Here is a 6,563-nt window from a genome sequence, read left to right as displayed (position 1 = left end):
TGGTCTTTTGATAGGAGGAGCCTGAAATGAATGGAAGGCAGCTATAACGTTTAAAACTCTTGTTGTGCCGCTGGCGGGAACCAAGGCCTCTGTATCCACAGATCCTAGAGTCGCGAGAACAGGAAACAGATTCCCCTGGTGGGTCACTGGGAGTGCTATGCTTACTTCTATCCCTTGGTACCTGGACCCATGTAGTATACCTACTGACAACACAACACCACATAATGATTGTTGGTTCAGAGTATATGTCACACCCTGGAGAATGCGGTGCCATCTTTTCAGGGTGTCCTCTCCTGCCTGTTGTTTCAGGTGTGCCTTTTAAAGAGGATATTCCAAAACTAAAAAATAAAAATAAAAAGGATATTCCATCACTCTATGAGCCCAGCAGCTTCTGAGTTTGGCAGCCAATGACAGGATCAGTCAATCTCATTGTTCTGTGTTTATTGCTGTGTCTCCTTTGTTGTAAAGGGGATTCTTTGGTTCTTTATGATGGTATGTAGGATCCTATGTAGGTCCGTCAAATGCTCTGCAAATCCTTGCATTGTGATGTTGGTAGAGACGATGCAGCCAGAAAAGGTAAACTCAGAACCAGAATATGTGTCAGTTCTAGTCAGGATAACTCACACCCTTTTCTAAGACGGAAGGGGTCCAAAGTTACTTGTCACCGAGTGGCTGCTTGGTTTCCACAAAGGAAGGTGCTGTTATCAGGGGCTAAGTGTTGGTCTGTTACTGGCAGACAGAACATTCGACACAAGCTGGAGCTAAATCAGCCTTGGTGAGAAGGAGCTCACACTGTTGGACCCATGTGTAACCACCACCTTTTGCTACTCTGTTCAAGCTCCCACTGTATCCACACTGCAGTGGCCTATTACAGAAGCACACGGACACTTTCCTGAGTCATTCTGTTTGGTAGTATAGTGTCTCTTCTGCAATACATAGAACATGTGATTCAACAATCTTCGTATTTTCATGCTCATTCCTATGGGTCTATTCACATGCCTCTCCCCACATCTCCTTACCCCTGATCTTCCAATCTCTCTCTTTCCAGGCCTTTGCCTAACCAGCCATACCATCAGCTATTACCTTTGAGTCTTGGGCCACTTTGCACACAGTACATGTCCAGATATACCACCCAAAGCTCTGCACCAGGGAAGGATTTCTCCTCACCATTATCCTTCCCCGGAGCCAAAGGAGAGGCACTGGTCAACAGCAGAAAGGGAAACGGGTGTCAGGATTTGTGCAGCTGATCTGTGCCCTCTGATCCCATTCTTTCGCATGTATCACTTGCACCTTCCTACACACTGTTGCTGGGTCCACCGAACCTTATGGTTCTGCGCCTGGCAGATCCCAGCTCCATTCGGGATGCGTGATCATTTCCAAGATCACGTGCTTGTCTCAACCAGAGCCCAGGGGCATCCAAGGAATTGGGTTTCAATGATGTATAATTTCACATTGCAGGTGGCAAGGGATGGTTGCAGACTCACAGGAAGTTTATGTTGTCAACTCTCCAACTGGGCCGTGCCATAGACACTGCATGGCATCTTTTTCCATTGCTGACAGCTCAAATATCACTGGGTATGTCAGGCACCATGGTCCAAGAGGCAAGATCACTTGCGTTGCAACCTGGACCCAGATCCCTCTTGTGTTCTGGGCCTCTCTCAAAACTAGATGAGATGCTATTTGTGTAAATGAACCGGAACAGTGTTCCCAGTCTGGAATATGCCACCTCCAGAGTCTGAAGACGCCTACCAACCACTGTGCTTGCCACGGAGTAGGAGTTGTGAAATACTGTTTTTTACTTTGAAAGGGACACCCTGGAATACCCTAGATCACTGGCTCCCTAAAAACGTTACGGTAGGCTTATCTCCTACCGTGGAGGGCATGTGTCTTAACAAGGCCTTCACCATGCTTGCAACTCCTTATTCATCCAACTCACGTAACCGAGTGTTATCCATGAACCAATGTGATCCTATGTCACATGGTCCAGACCCCTTGGGACTGTATTATTATTATTATTAAAATTTTTAATGTGTATTTACTTTTGAGAGGCGGCAGGGGCAGAGAGAGGGAGACACAGAAGCCGAAGCAGGCTCCAGGCTCCGAGCTGTCAGCACAGAGCCCGACGCAGGGCTCGAACTCATGGACCATGAGATCATGACCTGAGCCAAACTTGGATGCCCAACTGACTGAGCCACCCAGGGGCCCCGGGACTGTATTATTATTGAGGGCAGGCGAGTTAAATATTTAGAGCACACTGTGTTGTGTAGCCATAACATCAACTTTCTGTCCCTCTGAACAGGGGACAAAAAAGAAGGCGTTTACCAGATCAGTGGCCGCACTCCATCCATGTGAGCCCTTGCTCACCTCCCTTAACAAAGATGCCGTGTCTGGTGCAGCAGCTACAGCTGGACCTACAACTCGGTCAAGTTTGCAGGGGCTCTCTGTCATCCTCCAAGACCCACCTGCAGGGAACACACTAGACAATTAAGTGGGTATGCAGAGGCCACCATTCTTGCATCATTTAGGTCTTCAAGTGTGGCACTTAATCCCTCGCTTCTACCCAAGATGCGATATCACTATTTACTGACTATCTTGGCTGAGAGTATGGGGGCAATTGCAAAGTGCCCACTTAATTCTTCCTTTCTACCGTAGCTCTTACTCTATGGACTGAGGATGGTGTCCCTTTATACAGCACACTCCTTACTGCTTTGGTAAATGGAGGAACCTCTGTGCTGTCTCACATTACACAGTATTTTCAGTCTAACACACACACACTGCTCTGAGCTTTTTTTTTTTTTTTTAATGTTTATTTGAGACAGAGAGAGACCACAAGGAAGGGGAGGGGCAGAGAGAGAGGGAAACACAGAATCCAAAACGGCGCTCGAACTCATGAACCATGGGATCATGACCTGAGCCCAAGTCAGATGCTTAAGTGACCAAGCCACCCAGGCGCCCCTTCTCTGAGCTTTCTGATCCCTTCTTCTCCTTGTTTGCCTTGGAAGTTCTGTGATTCTTAGCTGGGCCCAGCTAGGTGGCTAAGGCTTTCTCCAAGCTTCCAAGAACTACCCTAGCCATGTACTGGCACGGTCTCCTCAGGTCTCTGCCAGAGCTAAATCTTTTATCATTGGTAAGTGCCTACATATAAATAAACTCTCTCACCCAACTTTATGTTCCTTCCTCCCTTGACCCAGAATCCTCAGGATCCCGGCTCGTATATACTCTTCCTGGCTCCTCCGAGTTTATTTGGGCAAGGTTCTGCAGCAACTTTGGCAGGCCGGCACTTGATCCTGTGTTGTGTCTTCTCCTTACCTCCTGGCTTAGCGTCAGAGCAGGGGAGGCAATCCCGAGGAGGGTACATGTTATCCTGCGAGGCAGGAGTTAACACATCCTCTTTCAGCACGGAACAGGAAGGCAGTGAATGGTGGCGTAACGGAAGAAGCGGGCTGCTTCCACCGGCCCATATCCAAGATTTTCATGGGTGTTAAGCCCAGATGTCCTCATCCCAGGTTTCAGGTCCTCCTTCTTTCCGATCATCTCCCTGACCTTGGCTTAGCAGACACGATGCTGCTTGAATCCAATCTTCTCTTGAGTTCTGCCAACCCTAGGGTCACGTCCTGGCCCTGATCCTTGGCATCTTCCACCCTCCCACTCTTTTTATATAAATGCTATCAAGAAGGCCCTGTGGCTTTCATACAAAGCCTCTAATTGGTGATTAATCACCCTCAGGTTTCTCTAACGCACGGACTGCCCCCAGCAGCCACCCTCCAATTCCGTACTCTTTGTAATTACTACTTCTCTTGAACTTCTCAAATGCCTAAGACATTGTCCCTACCAGAGCATTTCTAGTATCCACTCATTCCAGTGGAAGTTTCAACGATTACCTTGCTACGGCATGCTGGTGGTGATCCACGTTCCATGTGCCCCCAATAATAGGGTCCTCCGTTGCCAGCCTGTCAGTGGGTGATCCAGCTCCAAACCGTTATTTTAGGATCTGCCTCCTGAGACCATTCTTGGCCTATACAGCTGCCTTAGATGGGCTGCCCTGAATAAGTCTCAGATGGAGATCTGCATCCAAGACATTCACTGTGGTACGCCACTGGGATCAAAGCCTGTAAGCGTCTGTAGGAAGGAGGATGAGGCAGAGAAACGTAGTTAAATAAGCAAGGCACTCACAACAAAGGCCTCAGCTGATGTCATGGGTAGCCCTGGGGCTGGGATGGCCTTCCAAAGTTGTCCTGCCTTAGCCAAGGGGGCTGGACTTTGATAACCTTGATGTAGGTCTTTGGAGAGAAGTCATTACTTAAGTGAGTTAACTCTCTTCGGCTGGTAGCAGTTCTCAAACTGCAACTCTGCTCAATGTGCTCAGCCACCAACACTGCCAGCAGTGGAGGGAATGAGTACTTCGCCCCCAAAAATGTACCCTAGAACATCATGAGAAGTCCAGCTTCTAGCCCCCAACTTCTGCTCTGTGTCCTCCCTCTCACTACAGACAGATTTAAAAAACTATAGAGTGTATCCTTCCATTTAAAAATGTAAATACAGGAGCAGGGCACCTGGGTGGCTCAGTTGGTTAAACGTCCGACTTCGGCTCAGGTCATGATCTCGCGGTTTGTGAGTTCGAGCCCTGTGTTGGGCTCTGTGCTGACAGCTCAGAGCCTGGAGCCTGCTTCAGATTCTGTGTCTCCCTCTCTCTGCCTCTCCCATGCTCATGCTCTGTCTCTGTCTCTGTCTCTCAATAATAAACAAATGTTAAAAAAAATTTTTTTTAAACTATAAATACAGGAGCGCGTGGGTGGCTCATTTGGTTGAGTGTCTAATTTCGGCTCCGGTCACCATCTCACAGCTTGTGGGTTCCAGCGCGTTGAGCTCCATGCTGACACCTCAGAACCTGGAGCCCGCTTCAACTGTGTCTCCCTTTGTCTCTGCCACTCCCCGACTCACACTCTGCCTCTCTCTCTCTCTCTCAAAAAAAAAAGATAAAAACAAAATACATAAACACATGCACACACAAACACACTCATTCTCTTTTTCTTAGATAATTGGTAGCCTACTGTGATGGTTGGCTGGGCCACAGGGGTACCCAGACATTTGCTTACACATTGAGGATGTTTCTGAGGGTTTTTGCATGAAATTAACATTAAAATCACTACACTGAGTGAAGCAGACAGCTCTCCCTAATGAGGGTGGGCCTCACCCAATCAGTCAAAGACATGAATCAAATAAAAAGTCTGACCCTCATCCAAGTATGAGAAAATTCCTCCTGCCTGTCTTCAAACTGGGACATTGGCTTTTTCCTGCCTTCAGAATTGAACTGAGTTTTATAATAAATCTCTTATGTTATTTAAAAAATATCACCAACACCATGACTTTATTTAAGTAAAGAGATTTAGTACAAAGGATTAGCCCACGTGATTATGAAGGCTGGCAAGTCCCAAGATCTACAGAGTGAGTTAGCAATCTGGAGACCTAAGAGAGCCAAAGGTGAAGTTCCAGTCTGAATCTGAATGCCCAAGAACCAGGAGGGCCAATGCTGTAATTCTGGTCTGAAGGCTTGCAGACTTGAGACCCAGGATAAGCTGATGTTTCAGTTTGTCTGAAGGCAGGAGAAAGCTGAGATTCCAATTTGAAAGCAGTCAGGTAGAAGGAAATCTCTCTTATTTGGAGGAGAATGAGCCCTTTTAGTCTACTCAGACCTTCAACTGATTGGGTAAGGCCCACCCACATTTGGAAGGCCAAATCTGCTTTACTCAGCCTACTGATTCAAATGTTAAACTCATTATACAGGGAGTCTCCAACTTACAATGGTGCAAACTTAACAACTGTTTGACTTCATGATGGTGCAAAAGCAATATGCATGCAGTAGAAAACTGTACTTCACATTTTGAATATTTACCTTTCCCCAGGCTAGGGATATGCGGCACAAAACTCTCTCCCGATGCTGGACGGCTCCAGTCAGCCACGCAGTCACAAAGGTAAACAAGCAAAAAAACACCCATATGACGGTTGTTTTTCACACTCAATACAGTTTCAATAAGCTACACAAGACATCCAACCGTTTATTATAAAATTAGCCTTGTGTCAGCTGGTTTTGCCCAACTGTTGACTAATATGTTTTTCCATCTTGCTTTTCTCACTTAACAGTATATTCTAGGGATCAATTTGCAGCAACGTTACAGATGGTTCTCATTTTGACAGTTCCGTCAAAAAAAAATGACTTTTCTTACATCCCAGAGCTCGTGGGGTAAAATTCACATGTGCCACAAATCTAAGGAAATGTGTCGAAGAGAACATCTGAGAAGGACTAGAATTGTAAAAATCACGAAAACAAAAAACAAGAAAAACAAACTTCGGCCTAACTGGAAGAGGAACCCAATTCACGGTCCAGAAGAGAAGAGCAAATAAGAAAGTGTGGACCAGAAGTGAGAAATCAGAACATGAGTGATGAAACTTAAGAAAACAATGAGCTTAGGGCGCCTGGGTGGCTCAGTCGGTTGAGCGTCCGACTTCGGCTCAGGTCATGATCTCACGGTCTGTGAGTTCGAGCCCCGCCTCGGGCTCTGGGC

The sequence above is a fragment of the Lynx canadensis genome, chromosome A1 (genome assembly GCF_007474595.2).
Source record: "Lynx canadensis isolate LIC74 chromosome A1, mLynCan4.pri.v2, whole genome shotgun sequence".
NCBI lineage: Eukaryota > Metazoa > Chordata > Mammalia > Carnivora > Felidae > Lynx > Lynx canadensis.
The sequence above is the reverse complement of the archived record's forward strand: the minus strand, read 5'-3'. Positions refer to the sequence as shown.